We start from the raw sequence: 20,528 nt of genomic DNA, 5'->3' as shown, positions 1-20,528 counted from the left end.
GTGGCATATGCCTCCTTCTTGGAGGAGAGCTGAGATGACTAGTTCTGCATATCCTCTATGGACATTCCTTTTGGGTATGGATTGGACAAGATGGCCACTCCCAATTCTGTGATTCTGTGAAATGTTCATTGACTGATTTATCTATGAGATAATCACCAGACAGAGTTCAGGACTGGAACTGGATCTTCAGTTGTCATTGTTGTTCACATTTTTAAAAAATTACAAATGATTTCTTCTATAGTGCTACTACTGCTGCCATTGCTGCTGTGTCATATAACTCTCACAGTTTACTCTGCTAATGGCTAAAAGTGGTCCTGGGTGAAAATCTCTATTAAAAGCTTTGACCCTTCACTCATAATTGAATTTTTAAAGCTATCATTTCCTATGTTTATCTAAAGTAGTGATTCTCAGCCTTAATCTGGTAATACCCAATTTAATTCCAATTAAAGGAATGTTAGAATTCTTCAAACAATATCAATTTTAGTTTTAGTATTTAGTATCTTTTGAAGTTCTTCTAGGATAAGAAAAAATAATGTGTTGCAACTTCAAAAAGTTTAGGTGGATCTAAAACAAAAGAATGTTAAATGATAATTAACCCATTGCCCTTTGGATCCTGAATTCTAATTTGACAGAATTTAAATGGTATAACTTTGGGAAATCTCTCATAAAAACTTCATCACTCAGGCCAAAGAGAAAAACCTGGGAACATCACTATTTGGTTTATTTTACTCTCACCAAAAGAGCCATCAGGTGTTCTGTAAGTACTCACATTAACAAGACATCAAATATAAGATGCATTTTATTTAATGCAACAACATCTCTGTTTTTTGTTGTTCCTCCATACACATGGTTCCCTGAGGCACTAGTCTTAGATACCTTATGCATGCTAGGAGTCCCCAGTAAACAAGATGGAAGGGTCTTAGCTGTATGCCTGCTTTCTGTAGCTGTGAGGAAATTAACCTGATAGAGAGTTGGGAGACCTGGTTTTGAATGCCAGTTTAGCACCCTCCTTGTTGTATGATTTTGGGCTTGTCACTTCACCAATCTTGACTCTTTGTTGGGGCTCCACTTCCCTTTCTTCTTTCTCTGGCAACTCTCTGTCTCTGACTTCAGGTTCATGTAATATGTTCACTCTTTATCTCTAGTATTGTTTCAATGTCCGTATGGTACTAGCCACTCAGTGTTAATCAGTCAACTAGAATTTATTAGGACTCCATGGATACAGAAGCCTCTATCCAGATCCTAATGTGATTTATCCTCATAGTGTATTCTCTTGGTCTATATGTTATTCATCTTAAGCACCCTCCTTGTTCATGCACCCTAGGGTTTTCCTCCATGAAGAGAGTGAGAAGGGCTTACTTGCATGTCTGCTACAGTATTAGTGAGGTTGGTAGAAAGACCTGGGAAACATAGGTTTGTATTCCAGTTTTTCCACTTACTTGAAGAATGGCCTTGGGCAAGTCTCTTTACCATCTGGTTGGGCCTCAGCTTCTTCATATGTAAAATGAAGGGGTTCCCTTCCAGCTCTAACATTCTGTAAGTCAATGGATATTTGGAATACCATATTTATTTGTATATTTTCAGCCAGTATATTATGAGGAAGAAGGAAGAAAAAAGGTGTTTTTTTATTTTTTTCTTGAATAAATGCCTTCCTTCTCTCACTAACACCTTTGCAGACTTCTTCAGACCCCAAACAAACATGACTCCTTCTGCTAGCAAAGAATTTTCTAAGTAGAACAACTTTTGTCCTTGTCAACATGGATTATGCCTTGATTTATAAGATCTGCTTGTCATGGAGGAGAAGTCGAGGAAAGATGAGGGAAGGAAAGCTAGTTAATATTCACCTTTCTCCCCTTGTTCAATCTTTCAAACCCTAGCAAATATGTTGCTTTCTTTTCTCTCCTTCTTACTTTCAATGCAATGGGGGTTCAGATCAATATCACCAGCCCCGTGAGGAAAGAGAATGTGTTTAGTGAGCTACAGTTGTAACCATTTCTGCCTATTCTTTCTTTTCCTGAACCAATGGTACTGAAACCCAAACAGGAAATTAAAAAATTCTAAATAATAATGTCTATTTAAATAATACTTTAAGGTTTGCAAGGCACTTTATATAGTTGTCTCATTTGTTCCTTATAATAGCCCTGTGAGGTAGATGCTATCATAAACTCCATTTTACAGAAGAGGAATCTGAAGACAAGAGAAGTTAAACAAGTTAACTTAGTTAAGCAAGATTTGAACCTGACTCCAAGTCCAGCACTCTGTTCTTTCTAAAAAATGTTTGATTTAGTATTTTATTTTTTCTTCAGTTACATGTAAAAATAATTTTAACATTCATATTTAAAACTTTGAGTTCCAAATTCTCTCCCATTCTCCATTCCCACCTGTCTCTCATTGAGAAGGCAAGCAATTCAATATAGGCCATACATGTGTAGTCATGCAAAAACATTTCCATAATAGTCATGTAATGAAAGAAAACATAGACCACCCCCTAAAAACTTCCTCAAGTAAAATAAAGAAAGTTTAAAAACATATGCTTCAATCTGTATAGAGATACTATCAGTTCTTTCTCTGGGGATGGATAGCATTTTTCATCAAAAGTCCTTTAGAATTGTCTTGGATCATTGTATTGCTTAGAATAGCTAAGTCATTCACAACTGATCATTGCACAATATTGCTGTTACTTTGTACACAGTACATTTCACTTTGCATCAGCTCATGCAAGTCTTTCCAGGCTTTTCCCAAAGTATCCCACTCATCATTTCCCATAGCACAATAGTATTCCATCACAATCACATACTACAACTCATTCAATCATTCCCCAATTGATAGGCATTCCTTCAATTTCCAATTTTTTTTCATAAGAAAAGAACTATCATCACTCTATTCTTAAAACTCTATATGAATAGCTGTTATTATTATTATTGTGATTGTTTCTAATTTCCTGTTGGGGTTTCTTTTGAACTCAGGTCTGACACTAGGTTTAACATTCTATCCACTATGCCATCTAGATGGTTCTGCTCCAACTGCCTAAATCCCAGGCATGTCTTTGCTGTGCCACTTACACCCCTACCATTGTTCTCAATCCTCTCCCACCAGAACCTTGGACTCTGCCCCTAGGATGAGGATGACAGTAGATAGTAAACTGCACCTGGAGTCAGGCCTAAATTCAAATCTGGCCTCAGATACTAGCTGTGTGATTCTGGTCAAGTCACTTAATCTCTGTCTGCCTCAGTTTTGTCAGCTGTATAATGGCAGTGATAATAATAGCACCTACCTCCCAGGGTTGTTGTGAGAATAAAATGAAATCTTTGTGAAAATGCTTTGCCAACCTTAAAGCTCTATATAAGTGCTAGCTATTATTATCATTATTATTATTTTACTAGGATTTAAGTCAGTATCTAATGAGATAATAGGCTGGAAAGTGTTTTTAAACAGTTGTATACTACAAATATCAAGTATTAGTCTAATAGAGAAATTTTTAAACCTGTAATTGTGGGGAATTACAAAATACTACCTAATGAATCTCCCTAGGGGTTATTCTATCTATTGTCCCTTCGTGAATTCATTGTGAAAACTCAGGAACATGTGAGAACTTATAGAAAAATGTTGAACATTCTATTTTGGACTTATTTGCTGCCAATAAATGTGATTCTTTTCTTTGTGTTGGACTTTTGGGTGAACATTTAACTTCTAAGGACTTCATGAGAAAATGTGGTATAGAGTGAGGGCCTCTGAGCTGGGAAGCCCTGAGTTTCAGTCTGCCTTTGACACTTAACTATCTTTGTGATCAGCGGCCAGTGATCACTAAACCACTCAATCCCAGGCAATACTGTAAGACTATATAAGTCTCTAATAGTCTTTCTAAGACTTGTGGAGAAGTTCCACCAATCTGCATTTGTAAAAGAAGTTCCTCATTAAGGAACCCCCTACACTGGTAAAATCACAGGTCCTGTAAGGAAAGAAAAAAAACACAGTAGCTTAATTTGGCACCTAAAATTTTCATAGGTAAGAACTTGATTACAGTGGGTCAATTTTTCCTTTTAGGAAGGAGAAGAGACTTTGATAGTATCTCTAGAACCAAAATATCTGGTCAGTTCAGTCAGTCATAGATTCACAGATGGCTAAAGTTGAAAAGGACCTCAGAGATTATCTAAATCATCCTGTGAATTTTCTACTTGACATCAAACATGTTGGACTAAACTTTTGGATTAAATTGACCAGATGCCTTGGTCAATATTGCAATAATGATTTTTTTGAAAAAGAATAGGACTAACCTTGGGCCACTTTTTATGGGAAATAGAAGTTATATTTTTGTGGAATAGGCCCAGTGTCTAAGCCTAGAACTATCAACAGACCTGACAAATACCGGAGTCAAATATTAGAAATGGTCCAATATCTGAAAATTCTGAGATGCCATATGTTTCCTCTTCCTCATTCCAAGCTAAGCCACTTTTGATGAAAAATGGTATAATATGGTACTCAGATAAAAGAGTAAATAGACTTCTTTTAATAAAACGGATTTGGGAATTAAACATAGCAGATAGGAAGATCCTGTAGGAATTTCCAGTGATATTTCATGATAGTATGTTAAAGGATGTGTTAAGCCATGGTTTACATAGCTTGTGCTCCATTTATTAGTATTTTATTCTTGGAGTTCTTGGAAGAAGATATATTATACTGATTTGATGATAATCTCTGCTTTCTATATGACTGGACAGCAGGAATAAACCAAAATAAAACCTGCAGTAATAGAAAAGAAGAAAAGAAGGGTGGGGCAGGTGGTCAGTCAACATAAAAACAACATTTAGCATTTTTTTTTCAGAAGACAAATAGAACTTGATCATTTGGCTAATCAACATCTTCCTTGAATTTTTCTGGGATTAATATTTTTTATGAAAATTGTAAGGAGCTATGCTCTTAAATTTTAGAAGCTTGTCTGCCACTCTTTTCCTGAAGAATTCCTTCCCATCCTCTAAACCTAGCTTAGATTTCACCTTCTAGTCTCCCTCCCTCCCCACTAGAAACAAATTTATCTCTGGAGTCTGAAACAACACTTTGTTCTGTAACCTTCTAATGCACTCATGGTATAATATTTTGCATTTTGAATTATAGTTTCTGTATTTGTGTCTTATTCCCCTAGATAATAAATTACATAAGGTTAGGGACTATGTCTTTTTTAAGGACAATACCAGTAGCAGAAGACATGTTGTGTAATTGAGAAGACAAAGAATGCCCAACAATTAGAGGACAAAAGCAAATGCAGGATAATAATAACAATAAATGACATTTATATAGAGCCTACCATGTACCCAGTACTGTTCTAAGCACTTTACAAATATTATCTCATTTGATCCTTACAACATCTTAAGATGTACATGTAATTATTGTCCTCGTTTTACAGTTGCATAATTTGAGGCAAACAGAGGTTAAGTGACTGGCCCACGGTCACATAGCTGTTTGACATCTGAAGTTAGATTTGAACTATTCTATTTTGATATATGTGGAGATAATATAAAGGATTGCTTAGCTTGGAATATCGTTAGGTCATATTAATGAGGCTGATAAAGTAATGTACATTGATTGGTGGATTGGAAACAAAGGGACAACAGAAACAAGGGCATAGAGTTGGGAACAACATAGGGATAGATAGAGGAGATTGACCTAGCTACAGTTAGATATTGACATTTTTCAGATCATTTATTAATCTTTTCATTTTTGTGCTTTCCCTTGAATATTTTTTACTTCCTTCCAAATTTATTTCCATCAATAACAAGAAAAATAACTATGTCTTACCTCCCCTTTAGACACATCCAGTCTGTAAATATGATGCATCTTTGATAATGAATATTATCTTTTCCCCAGCATCTTTGGAGTCTACTTGGTCTGCCTCCTTCCACTTCCACAACATCAATATGTCAACATTTTAGTTCTGTCTCTATTGAAATACTCATTTGCTAGCTTTCTAGAGTCATGCATCTTTTCTAAGGACAAGAACCTATTGTCTTGCACTAAATACTCTGTGAAATGACTTGACTGTTTTGAATATGGCCAATGTGAGAATTTCTTTTGCTTGACTATGAATATCTGTTACAAGGGTTTTTTCTTTTTTCTTTGTAGATTGGGAAGGTGTGGTGGGAAAGAGAAAATAAATGCTTATTAATTGAAAATAATAATTTTAAAAACGATTGATTTGGTTATACTTCTGGGCCTGACAGAACCTCCTTTCTTTTCTAATTAAAGTAGAAAATTACCATTTTCCCTTCCACATCTTCCTTCTGGAACATCTGTTTCCCTTCATTCTGTCTTTATCATCATCATAGTATCATAGATCTAGAGGGGCTCTTATTGGTCTTCCAGTCCTACCCCATCATTTTGCAGATAAGGAAACTGAGGGTCAGATAGGAGAAGTGATTTTTTCCAAGGTCACACAGGGAGTATCAGTGATTCTAACTCAGGGTATATGACTCCAAGTTCAACTCTTTCCATTCTCATGAGGTGAAGGGAGGGCAGTGTTCTAATTTTCAGGATACTTTCTTAAAACAACACTGTTCAAGAATTATCACCCTCATTTTTTGATAAGGAAACTGAAGCTGAAAGTTTACATAATTTGTTAAGGTGGCCATAGATAAGAAGTATCAGAGGTAGGATTCAACTCAGGTATCCTGACTCCAAGTCCAAAACCAAACTGCCTCTGTTACTGCCATCATTAGATGGCATCTAGATTCCCAAATTTGAAACACTTCCCTGTCTGTCTCCTCCCATGTCTAATTAATGAGTTCCTGTTAATTCCATCTTTACATTATTTCTCACTTGTATCCTATCCTCTCTTCCAACTGACATCAACCTAGTACAGACCATCAATGGAGAGGGCTTTGGCTCATGTATATTTTGACCTAGATGACCTTTGAGGATCTTTCTGCCTCAGAAATCTGTAATTATCCTTGCTTGGGCTATTAACCATAGCTCCCTAAAAGGCCTTTCTTACTCTTGTCTCTTTTCTTCCAGTTCATCCTTTGGATTACAAATCTTCAGTGATTCCCTAATTGAATAAAATTCAATCTGGCACCACACTACCTTTCAAGCCCTAACTTATATCACTACTTTCCATACACTTCCAACTCCATCCTGCCATTCTCCATCACAGTGACCTCAAATCACCCCTACTTTACTGGTTCCCATTGCCACCACCCCAGGGCTATAAAAGCATCTGCACTTTTTCTAGACACTGGTAATTAAACATTATTACAGACAACTAAGATGCAATTTGCCTTGACACCTATCTACTTCCCACCCCTTTTAGGGTCTGACAACTCTTAAGTAAAATCAGTAATGTGGGATTGGATATTGAGCCTCCAGAGGGAAAATCTACCAGTCTCATTATCACTACTCAGATTCTATCCTAGATGTCTGTCCGGCACCCCCCCCCCCAAACAGTAAAGGGCTCAACCATGTGCTCAGTAAGGCATCTAGAGACACTTAGGCATGTTACATCAAGGCTAAGTTTCTATTCACAATGCCCCACTGCCTTTCCAGTTAATATACAAGTAAAAAAACAACTTTTGAATCTTTCAGAAGCTCATTGACATTTCCACACCAAGTGCTAACACTGATTCTTACTCCATCATGAGCACATTTAAATAAGTAACAATGAGGATTCTATTCCCTCAATGAATGAGCTAAAAGCACTGTTTTAGTGTTAATAGTGCTCCTCTCTGTAGTCTTAGAAATGCTGGTACTGGGTGACAGTAAGCAACAGATTGGATCTGGTCCTTGAGTGTCTTGACAGATTACAAGTATTGCTTCCAGCCTCACTCTTCCCCACGCCCCACCCTCTCGCCTCCACACACAGCTGGTCATCAAGGAGAACAACCCTAGTGAATAGGCTTGGCATCCCTGCAGCTGCTAATACCAACCTCAGCCAACTGCCACCATTGAGTAAGAAAGCCTAGAGCCCCCAGAACAGCAGTGCCCTCCAGACCAACAATAATGCTATCAGAAGAGCCCTGGCAGCTATCAGTCATCCAAGAGTGCATCCCTTGTTGTTGCCCAGTTGCTCCCCTGCTTCTGCAGGTGCTAAAGCCCCAACCGCCTTAGCAGCCAGAGCTGCTGAAGACCTGGAAAAGGAAGTTCTGGTGACCAAAGTCCTTGGTGCTGTCATATAGCTTAACGTTATAAACAGATATTATTTTATCCACGAAAATGGCATTTAAAAAGATGCATTATTATGTGCTTTGCTGCTTTTCCATCTGACCTGAGGCTGAAACCTCCTCTATGTGTTATCCTCTGCTTCTTCTTCCCCCTTAGAATATGAGAGCAAAGTCTGTCTTTTTAAAAATTTGTGTTCCCAGTGCTTTACACATAGTAAGAACTCAATACATGTTTTCTAAAAATTCACTTATTCCCTCTCTGGACCTATAAATAGTCTCTATGAATGTTTTGTTTTCAATGGTTACTTCTTTTAGGAGCCATTTCCAAATGGTAGTCTTAACATTTGTGTTCTCTCAAACCCTTGGTGAGTGTGTTGATGCCATGATCTCCCTCATTCCAGCTGGATATTAATTTCTGTTCATTCCTTCCTTAAAGGAGGCAGCCCTTGACTTCCTTCAGTAGCTCTGTCGGTCACTCAGATTATGCTTCTGAGATTCAGGGGGAAAAAGGCTGTTTAAGAAGTAAACTCTCTATTGTCGAAGATCAAAACCCTCCTTTCCTCACTTCTCCTCAGGACCCATCCACTTGAGATTCACTACAAAGAGACCTGGGCCTATAGGATCTTTTTGCAAAATTGGGCCCAAGTTGATAGCCTGACATACTTCTCAAGTGACCCATTAGTCCAAGGAGCAACAAACTAGCAGGATCATAAGTTATCATTCATCACAGTTGTTCCTTCACCTTTCCTGGAATGTCTTTGAAAGCACCACGGATCAACAATATGTCATTAAAAGTCTTCTATCTGCAGCGTCTATGATTCCATTCTGATGTTCATGGCAAGGAAAGTATTTTTCTTCTGTGTATACTGTCCTCTTTCTTATAAAATACATCTATTATTTTTCCTGTCTGTATAGAAGGGAAGTTGGCACTGCTTCTGAAGAATTAATTCCTTAGTTCTTGGAAAATAAATCCTGTTTTGATGGTTCTAGAATTTTGCTACAATTAGGGAAGGTAAGTAACTTGTCAGGAAGCTATTTGTAGCATATAAAATATACAAGAATGCTCACCTTAAGAATGGACAAAAATCACTTAACTAAAATTTTGCACAATTACCTGTGATCCAAGAATCTGGAATTCAGAATCTCTCTAAATTGTCCTATAAAATCACACATTGCAAGAATTTCTAATGCTATAAAGGAAGGGTTTTAGTCAGAAAAGAACCTTTCTCTATTTCCTCTGTAATGGAGTACATACATTGAACTCCTGAGATGGTGTTTATGCATATAAAGAGGTTAGGGAGATGGCTTCCAGGAGACCTGTGATGATATGTTAAGGAAAATGCCTTGGAGGGATAGCGGAGCAAATGTAAACATTTCTTAACTGCCTGTCATTGGCTTTTATTGTTCAGTCATTGAGTCATGTCAGACTCTTGTCCATAGGGTTTTCTTGGCAAAGATACTAGAGTGGTTTGCCATTTCCTTCTCCAGCTATAGCTGGCTACCCCTGTGATTTAGAGGAGCCTTTTTCAATTGACTATGTAGTCAGAACTGTAGGTTTCTTTAAAACATCCTGAGTCAGCTTCAGCCATCTCATTTGGCTTCATTTAATGATTCCATGGCATCCAAAGAGAGGCCATATTGTAAGGAGAGAGGTCCCAAGGCTTGTCTCCTGAGGCCATGTGGCCTTGGGAAACAGGCCTTGGTTCTTGGCCTTTTCATTTGTTCTTTTCTATACTAGGTGAAGAGAGTGGTGACTCCAATCTTGGGAATTTCTCAAGATTGTGAGAGGAATCTGGGAGTCAGAGCCCAGGTCACCTTTTGTAGTCAGAACAGCATTGTTACTCCCAAGATCAAGGAGCAAACTTTGGAAGTGACCTTCAGGGCTCCAGTTCAATGGTGGGTAAGACCAAGACTTAAACAGCAAAGATATTGGCTTTGAACCTGATCTTGGTGGAACTGGTGCTTTGTAATGACTGAACTAAGTTTTTTTTTTTTTTAATCTTTAAGTGTATTTTATTTGTTTTGATCAGTCCACATTTTCCTTTACATTCCAACCCTCCCCCGGACTGAGAACAAAAGAAAAACAAACCCAGTGCAGGTATGTATAGTCAATGAAAAGAAATTTCCACATTAGTCACGTCCAAAAACATTTTTGTCTCATTCTACATTCTGAGCCCTACACTTCTCTATCAGGAGATAGGTAGCAGATTTCATCATGAGTCCTCTGGACTTGTGGGTGGTCACTACATTGATAAGAGTACAGCACAATAGTATTTCATTACATTTATATGGCATAAATTGTTCATCCATTCTCCAACCTATGAGCATTCCTTCAGATTCCCATTCTTTGCCACCTCAAAAAAAAGATACAAATTTTTTTTTTTTGGTAGTAACTTAGAGTCTCTTTTGTTTAGGACTAATCCTTCCCTTAATCTACCTTCCTTCTATTCCTCTTCCTGCCTTCTCCTGTTTCCCTCCTATTTCTCTGTTAAAAGAAATATATTTCTATACATGTGTATATTCTTTCTTCTAAGCTGAACTAATTTTTAAGCCTCCTTTCCTACATTAAGGTGGTATGTTTGGAAGAGGAATATTTGTTCTTTCTATATCTTTGAAGTAAATATTCCTTTGTAAAAACTACAAAATGTTAAATGACTAAATGGAACCAGAGTTAGTCACCATCCCTTAACAATGAGAGGAACTCAGCTGGTGCAGATTTAAGCCAATGGCAATAAAAGAGAGGCTGCCCAATCCTTCAGTTATCCCTGGGAGCCCTAAGAGGCATATGTAGCAGCCCGGCTCTGGAAGACAGGACAGAGCTGACTAGTTTTGCCAGTTAAGAGAAACATTATAAACTTAGATAGAAGCTTGCCATGAAACAGCCTGTTGTAGTAGCTGGAAGACTGGATGTGGAGTCAGAAGAGATGGGTTTTAATCTTGCCTCAGACATTTATTAGCTCAGTGACCATGGGTTACTTATCCTTTCAGATTTTTAATCCCTAAAATAAGGTTGTCGATACTTGTACTACTTGTCTCAAAGATCTATTAGAAGGAATGTATTATATAAAGTTTTGGGTCTGGAACCACAATTTTATTGGTATGCAGAACTCCCTGCATGAAGAAACTCCTTGCTTTTGAGTAACTACTTATTGAAGACACAAGAGTCTCTTATTAGTGTCAGACTTGTATGAAGCACAAACCTAAGTGCCTGAGATTATTAGAGTGTATTTATTGTTCACTGACTTTTAACAAGGACTTGGAGATTCAACCTCTCGCTGACAACATTTCTCCATGATAACTACGTACAAAGGATGTCAAAGATGAAGATCTAAGGAACTTGTGAAGATGTGGATTTGGCATTTTTGTTTGTTTGTTTCTGTCTAAGATGGGGTGGGGAACCTGCAGTCTCAAGGCCTTGTGTTCTGAGGTTTGGATTCAGTTAAAGGGCCACACTTGAGGACCTAGAGGACCACCCTTGCTCTAAGAGTTCTTGTTCACTAGGTCACAAAGACCCAGCTTTCTTGAAACAAGGTGAGGTATGAGGATGCTCAGTAGACACTCTAACTAACCCCTGCCCATTGTCAAAGGTCGCTACAACTCAGATGAAAGTCTAGTCCTTCCATGAAGACCCTTAAACACAGTTCTCCATAGTACAAGGGAGTCCCAAAGAACTTTAGATAAGCTAAGTTCTCATTATTCCCACCCACTCTATAGTAACCATGCTTCTACATTCACTTTTTGTTGTTGCTGTTGAGTTGTTTTTTTCAGTCCTTGTGATAGTAATGGCAATTAAAGATTCCCCTGTATTGGCTTGGTTTTCAAATTGATTGTATTAAAACCCAGAGTTTGTTAATCCCACCTGTGGGATGGGCTTGTTGATGTGAAAAGAAAGTCCTGAAGTGGGAGGAGCTGGTGATGTAGATTTGGAGAGACAAGAGAGAGGCGGAAGTTCTTTTTGGAAGCAGCACCTCGTGGAGAGAGAGAGACTAAGAGATTGCTGGTGGCCGCTTTGAATTGCCCTGGACTTTTGAGACCTGCCCCCTGAGCTGCCAAGGACTGAGGAGACATGGCTGTTTTGCTGGTACTTTGTCTGTCTGTTTTGATGTTATTTTGCCAGATTTGTCCACTGGTGAAAGACTGTCCTGTTGAAGAAGTCCTGGAACCTGGCATTTGGTTAAGAAGGCCTGAGACTGTCCTGCAGACAGAGAGTGAATACTGTCCACTGGTGAGGGACAGTACTGAGAGTGAATACTGTCCACTGGTGAGGGACAGTACTGTTGTTGCAGGGGTCTGGAGACTGTCCGGCAGACAGAATGAATACTGTCCACTGGTGAAGGACAGTGCTGTTGTTGCAGGGGTCTGGGAGCCTTTCTGTTGGTTCAGAAGCCCTGAAGAAGGATTTTCTTGTTGTATGTTTACAGAAATCCTGGGAGAGGGCTTTGCTAATGTGTTCAGGGGTTCTAGGACTGTTCTACAGACAGAGGATAAATTCATGAAGGGACTGGCAATGTATCTTATGGCCTTGCTAAGCCTTGTCTCCCCAGGAACTAAGATTGCTGAGAACTTGCCTCGTGTCAAGATGAAGAAAAGACCTCCATTTGGGTATTAAGTGCTGTGTTTAAACTTGATGTAACTCTGGGGTAGATTCAATTGTGATCCAGGGGTGAGGAACTTTTGACCTTTTTGTGTTCTATGGTTGAGCAAATGAATGTATTTTACTTATGTTTGGAAACTAATCTCCATTTGAGAAGAGGGGCTTTGTGGTGGACTTAATTAAGGTATAGCCTAGGGGTGGAGAAGTATTTAGAACAGAGACTTTGTAATTGATTGAATGATTGGAAGGTCCTGGGATGGGGTAGTACTTGGAGATTATTTAATCATACTTAGTAAATACTGTATTTTGAATGATGTCATGTTTTGATCTTCTCTGTTCTGGGTTTGTTACTGAATAAAATAGAGAGCACCTATGCTGGTATTTTGAACCTGGGAAGTTGCCTTCTTTTGGCATTACATTACAGTCCTATCCAACCCTTTGTTGAGCTCATTTGGGGTTTTCTCAGAAAAGATACTGGAATGGGTTGCCATTTTACAGATGAGGAACTGAGGCAAACAGGGCTAGTTGACTTGCTCAGGGTACACAGCTAGCAAATGTCTGAGACCAGATTTGAACTCACAAAGATGAGTCTTCCTAACTCTGGGCTCAGAACTTTATCTAATGTACCACCTAGCTGCCCCAATAAGCATTCACTTTATTGTCCTCTTATTACAAAATTTAACAAAATTCACAACACAATATTACTAAAATTTACAAAATTCTAAAATTTACAAAATTTTTTTAATTTAAAAATTTACAAAAAATAAACATAATATTAAGTTACAGTTAATTTAAACTGAAAACTCCTTTTGAGTATGGTGTACAAAAGAAATTAATTATATTTGAAAAAATAGTAGACACTCCCTAGCTGAACCTTCCTCCCAGGCTGATTCATGTACATATATATAAATATGCTTACAGCAGTTTCCATGCCTCAAGCTGCAAATATACACATTGTATGCATTGTTAAGGACTAAATAAATATGAAGTGATAACAAGAGGAAGACCAAAAGACACTAATAAGTCTGAATAAAAGCAAAACAGTCTTGTCTAGGTGTAGCAGCCAGAAAATCCTTCATCAGCTCCATACTGATGAGCTCTATGTCATGTTATTTGCTGCCTAACAGGACTTCAGAATCCCTGTGCCTCAGGTTGCTCTGAGGTCAAACCAGAAGTCAGACAAATCTAAAAAATCTAAAAGTCTAGCTCATGTATGAAAAAGGAAAAACAAAAAAAAAAACCCAAGTCTGAAGGCAAGGTCTTTAAAGAGAAATGTGGATATCAGCAATCACATATAAACTGTCAACCATGATTAGAAGAACAAAGACACACCTTGCCTTAAGAGAAGTGATCATCTTTCGTGAACTTTTAGAAACCTGGGTTCAAAGGCTACTTCAGTTTTATGCAAAATTTTATTTTGAACTTTGAAACAAAAACATCAATAATCTTGTCCCACACCAGGAAATCTAAGTCATTTTTTAAATTTCAGGAGACTATGAAAGTGAAGGATCCTTTCTGAAGAATATCTACTTGCTTTGCAGAGATCTTTTCTAGAATATTTCCTCACTATTCTAGAATTTCAGTTCATACTTCTAAGGACAGAGGAGTGGAAAGAGTACTAGACTGAAAGTCAGGAGACCTCAGTGCCAGTGCTGGCTCTGCTACTGATTGTGTTACCTTAATCAAGTCCCTTAACCTCTCAGTTACTGCATCTGGAAAATGGAAAGTATGGAGTAGATGATTTCTAATGCCTCATTACAACTCTAAAGCTATTTAATTCCAAGATCACTTGCTATTTGGATCATCCTATCTGTATCTGACTTAGTCCTAGCTAAGGAATGATGATGATTTCCCACTGGAAAATATGTACGTTATGTTGGCATTAGGACTCCATTACGTTTTAAAGATAGAATAGTATGTTCTGGTTTAATAATACAAAATTACCTGTACCTGTCTTGAGAACCATTCAGTCGTTCTGATATTCCTATTGTCTTTGCAAGTGGATGAAATTCTCTTCCATGTAAATAAATTTTTTGTTACTAATATTTTACCTAAAGAATAGTGATGTCCTTTCTTAGGGTATTTTAGGCAGTTTTGATTAAGCAACCAAAGAGTGCATCTTAACCAAAGAACATGCTTACTGTGTGCATGATGCTGGTTGCCAGGGATATAAAGACAAAATGAGATAATCTCTACCCCCAAGAAGCTTATGTTCTATTGAAGAAGTCAATATGATAATAATGATAATAATAACTAGCATTTGCTGAAGGAAGGTAAGGCAAAGGTTTTCTAAGGACTTTGAAAGCTACACAAAGAAGTTTATACTTAGCTCTAAAAATAATAGAGAGCCATTGGAATTTATTGAGCAGGAAAATGACATGTAGTATAGTGAAATGACTTTATCAGCTGAGTGGAAGGTGAGTTGGAGAAAAGAGAGGCCTGAGGCAGGGAGATCAATTAGAAGACAATTTTAATAGTCCTGGCTAGAGTTTATGAAATCCTGACCTAGGATAGTGGCCATGTGAGCAGAAAGAAGGGGACAGGTGCAAGAAATGCTGATCAATAGAAATGACAAGATTTAATGACTTGTGGGGTGAGAGGGAGTGAGGAATCTACAATACTGTCAAGGATGCAAAAACAGGGGAAAGAGGGAGGGATTTTGAGTGAAAAACAATGAATTCTGCCTTGGCTATGTTATGTTTGAGATACTTCAAGCACATCTGATTTGAAATCTCCAATAGGCAGTTAGAGACTTGAGACCAGAGTTTAGGAGAAAGACTAAAGTTGATTATTACAGATCTGAATCTTCTTTGGGGGATTTATAGAAGCCATGGACAGAAATTAGGATGAAAAATCATTGAGGAGTTGCAATCTGCACTTATGGAGTCAGTGACTACATTGATGAGATCCCCAATACATTAACATATTGAAGATGAAAAAAAGCTTAAGTGAAAATTATCAAGCAATGCAGGGAAAGAATTCTGGGTCAGAAGCATACTACCGCTACTAGGATTCTGCTTCCTGGGGTCAGCTCCTTCAATCTGCTTTTCACAGTTTCTTCCCTTCCTCTATTTTAAAACAAAGTTGTGTTTTTTTGTAAAGCTCTATGTTCACAATAGTGGCCACAGTAATAGTAACGGGGGGGGGGGGAGGAGGAAGGGGGGTTCCAGTGGCAAAGGAGAGTTAATATCCACCGAATAGCAACTATTTGTTTCTAAGTTGAGTGTCTTTAAATTGGGGACCACCTTTATTAGACATAAGTTAGATTCAACTATAGGCAGACGTAGTTTATGTGGAAATGCTTCATCCACACCTAAACCCAAAACTCATTCCCAGATGTTAAAGATAGAAAAGAGAACGTGGTTTTTCATAGCAACTTTTAGTCTGTGAGACATGCCAGATTTGCTGCAAGTCAAACATGAATCAGCATAGAGGATGAGAAAGCATACACTCAACAACAGTCTTACTGTCTAAATGTCACTCAACTGCAATCAAATTGCTATGAAAATTTACATTATGGGAAATTGACTTTGGTATTAAATTACTTCATGGTGAATCTCACTATTACAAAGAACACTAAGTGGGTTAATGAAACTGTATTTTAAACAAAAGTCTGTTGTGGGAAGAGAAAGCTACATTTTAATAGGGCATCAATTATTCCTGAGTCATTGTGTTACTGGAGGTTGATAAAGGTTGTCTCACTCTTTGGAACATTGCTCCCACAGTCTGTATAAAACACCCAAAATATGATTTCCAAATTGGAGACAAAAATGAATATATTATTATTCACAATTACAAAGCTTCAGATGGAAATCATTCAAGTCACGTCTCAAAAAACCTTTGATTGAATTCCCTCAGTGTCTTACAATCTTCATTTGCACAAGACATAAAAGGAATGTGCTTGTTTCTCTCTTTTTTTCTCTAAAGTTAAAAAATGTAATTTAAGGCATTTGTTCTTGTGTATTAAGAAGATTTCATGTTAACAAGTTCCAAGTATGAAGTGGCGAGAGGAATTCTCTTTTTATGATAAAATTTTGGATTTTTAATGCTTTTAATCAGTAGTGGCTTGAACACTAAAGCAGTTTCTGACCTTCAGAGAGGCCCCATATCCACAAGTCCAGAGGAAGGGATAAACAGCACCATTAGGTCCAGACTCTAAACAAAAGAGGGCCCTACAATGGGTATTTTGTTTTTCTTAACTAAAGAATAAGGCAGAAAGAATACTCTACTCATGATTTATTCGAGGGATAGGGGTGGGAGGAAATTCCAGGCAAATAGATTGTGTGCCAAGACATTAAAAAGAAAAAAAAGTCCATTCCCACAACAGTAGAAATTGTGGCATTTAGAAAGTATTCAGTAGAATGTCCACTTGTTCTCATTCTTATCTATTTTTTCCTCATGACAAATTCCATGACCAGCAATTGACATAAACAGCTTCAGGACCTGTCTTAGGAAGAATTTTAAGTAGGGAGTATCAGCATAAGACTGGTGTTCTAAAGACCTGTGTTCTAGCCTTGACACTAACTGTAGGACTTTGGAGAAGTCACGGCTCCTTTCAGTTTCCTCATTTGTATATAACAGGCATGCCCCAGATGGGGAATGTGTCCTAGTGGCCCCACTTCAGAGCTGAAAGTAGGAGGGGGAGTGTTAAGGAAACAATTCTGTGGACATTTTAAAAGGGGGGTTGATCTAAACATGGAGCAGAAGAACTGGGAATGGCCACTTCCTATTTTCTGTGTTTTACAAATGGGCTTTACCCATTTCATGCTCTGAGTATCCAAGGATAGTTCTTTATCCATGGTATGCTCAGGTAAAAGAGGGTCTCTGTCTCATCATCTGCTAAGTGAAGTCACTCCCATGACAGCAACATATAAAAGGGCATTTAAGAAACTGATAATGATGAATGTAATACTCTCAGCAATGTTGTCATGCTTTTTCCTCATGAAGCCTTCTTTTCCCTGCTCTTATGTGGGCTCTAGGTTTGGAGAGTGGCCAAGGCTTACAAGCAGAACTGAAGTTAGAGGTGATGCATTTGTAAGCATTGCCTTTAAAAACAGTCCCCATCACTGGAAAGAATCTGCTTATGAGGCAGTGTTGACCTGGTTCCTAACCTGTTGCAGTTATTCACTTTACACAGAATAAATCTATGAGTATAGCCCTTTGACTTCATCAAATAATGAGTTATCCCAATTGTTTCAGTCCCCCACCTCCTAGTTTTACTTTTTGTTATGGAGACATCATATAAATGTTTTGAGTTTTTTCACTAGTGTAATGGGAATGCAAATTTGGAAGATCTTCCCTGCCCCTAGGCTAAAATGCACCTGAAGCCTGGGGAGGGAGGCTTGTTTTTCAGTAGATACTTCTTGATTGGCCAGTGAGTCAATAAGGTTGTTACATTCTCTGAGCCAGGAGAAGGCTATATAAGCCCTGATGTGTACCTTTGTTTTGGGACTCACTTTGAGAAGTGTTCTGTGATTTGATCTGAATTATGGGAAGCCGTTGTTGAGAGTCCCCCGGCTTTGAAAAACCCAGATGTGGAAACCCAGATGTTGACTGGGTATGGATGTAATGGTTGGACAGTTTGGAAAGCTGTCTACTTGATCTGTTAATGTCTTGATAATTCTGTCTGTATATTTTGAAGTTTGGGGTGCTGACCTTTTTCCCCTGAACAAGGTAAACGATATATGTCTGACTGATTAAAGTAAGCTTGTTAACCCATTTTGAGTTGCTTTCCTTTAACAAAGCAGATCCAAGAACCTGTATGGGCAGCAAACCCTGAGGAAGCGCTTGGGGTGCTTGCTGCTACAACTAGTCATAAATCCAACTGCATGGGAGACAGTGTCCCCACTTTAAAAACAACTTTACTTTAGTAACACAATACTTGATGTTATTTCTTTAGAAGATAATTACCTTCTCCCTTTAGGTTGTCTTTTAAGATGTGGTAGAGGTGAAATTTGAACCCAGGTCCTGTGACTCCATGTCCAGCATTTTCATGGTCCTCTTTGAGGATGAAGAACAAACAACAACCATTTTAAATTGTGAACACTCCCTGGAAGTGATTATTGTGAATAAGTAGATTAGATCTGTTGGGAGAGACCCCTGCCAGAATGAGACCACTAAGCACCTATAAAATGGAGTGCTGAAATGAGGGGAAAGGATGCCAGAAGGAAAGATGAAGGTCATCAAAGAGAAACTTCACCTGTTTCACAGTTTTTCTGAAGGCTAGCCCTACTTTTCCCTGTGGCTATGCAAGGCATGACCAGGATGAAATGAGACGACTGACATCTGATCAAGATCAAGTCTCCAAATCAGAAATTCCAGAGGTGAATTTGATTTCTTTCACATCCTTGGCTGTAGATTTGATTTATTCAAGATGCCACATGTTTGTGACATCATTTAATTAATACTTTATACTTAATTATCTGTAGGGCTTCTCTATCAAATTAAAGAAAGTTTCATATCTGAATGTTATTCATGAGTGAATAGGATGAATGATTTAGGATGGAGAAGCTAGGAAGTAAGGAGGAAAGGAGGCTTTAAAAATTTTCTTTTAAATCTTAAAAATGATTTCCACATAACTATTTCTTAACTGGATTACTGAAATAGATACAGACTAAAGTAGGTCAATATATATTTATATATGAATACTTATCCTAAAGAAGACATTATTTTCGTTGATGACAATTGTTAAATTGTCACTAGTGGGAAGATATTTGTCCTTGTTTTGCAGCAATTCATGTCATTAAAGAGGCTTTGGGTAGAGGATTCATTCAATTATTCATTCATTTACAAATAAGTAATAATGAAGTGCTCTGCTACATATGAACCATGATGCACTTGGGACCAGAGTAATAAAAACAATGACTAAAAAGTTCCTTTTCTTGAAGAACATTCATTTTACTGGTAGAATATGCCCTATACCCAGATAAGTCAATAGAAAATATATACAAAGTAAATAAAGTACAACTTGGGGAGGAGGACAGCAAGTACAGGGGAAAAGGTATCCAAAAAGGTCTCATATAGGAAGTAACACCTGAGCTAAGCTTCAGAGGGGACAAAGGAATTCTAAGAGGCCAAGATCAAAGGAGAGGGAATTGGATTCTGTGAAGATGGCAAAGTAAATCAGAAAAGTCCAGACTCTGAAGAAATCATGAGCTTGTTGATTTTAGAAAAACACGGACAGATTTGCAAGAAATCAGTACAGAGAAAAATGAACAGAACCAAGAGATCATTGTATACAGTAATAGCAATATTCTTTTAAGAACAGCTTTGAACTACTAAGTCTGACTATTGTAAATTCACAAATTAACTATAAAGGACCAAGGAAGGAAGATGCTATATGCATCCAGAGAAAGAACTGATAAATAGAAGTATGTATAGAATGATTTTACACATATACACACATCCATATATATACATATACATACATATATACATACACATTTATCTATATGTACATATACATACATATATACACACATGTTTGTGTCTAATTTTAGCCATCTCTGGGCAGGGGAAGGGAGGGAAGAAAAAAAGGGGAAAATGTTACATGATAATTATAAATTTAAAAGGAATAGCATGTTGTACATAATAGATTTGCAGTTCCATGTACAATCATCTTTTATTCTACTATGTTATAGAAATTCTTGTTTTATTTCATAAATTAAAAATAAAATAAATATTTAAAAAAAGATGAAGGGAAAGAGTAATTCAGGTATGAAGGATGACCTATACAAAGATATAGAAGTAGGAAGTAGAATTTTGTTCATCTATGGGGAATAGCAAAG

General features: G+C 37.6%; 3 long non-coding RNA genes across 4 annotated transcripts in view; 2 read left to right on the top strand and 1 right to left on the bottom strand.

The window, feature by feature from the left end:
• Nucleotides 1-20,528, bottom strand: part of LOC138146873 (uncharacterized) — a 278,700-nt gene that overhangs the window by 141,537 nt on the left and 116,635 nt on the right. The window lies entirely within an intron of this gene.
• Nucleotides 1-20,528, top strand: part of LOC138146948 (uncharacterized) — a 107,943-nt gene that overhangs the window by 15,523 nt on the left and 71,892 nt on the right. The gene's annotated exons all lie outside the window — the stretch shown is intronic.
• Nucleotides 11,946-13,114, top strand: LOC138146947 (uncharacterized). Its single transcript, XR_011164669.1, has 2 exons — nt 11,946-12,046; nt 12,809-13,114. It is a non-coding gene; the product is annotated as an uncharacterized lncRNA (long non-coding RNA).

The sequence above is a fragment of the Petaurus breviceps genome, unplaced genomic scaffold (assembly GCF_028583685.1).
Source record: "Petaurus breviceps papuanus isolate PSGF00001 unplaced genomic scaffold, PetGlider_PUasm1.0 90775, whole genome shotgun sequence".
Lineage (NCBI taxonomy): Eukaryota > Metazoa > Chordata > Mammalia > Diprotodontia > Petauridae > Petaurus > Petaurus breviceps.
Note: the sequence above shows the minus strand (reverse complement) of the source record. Positions and strands in the feature narration are given on the sequence as shown.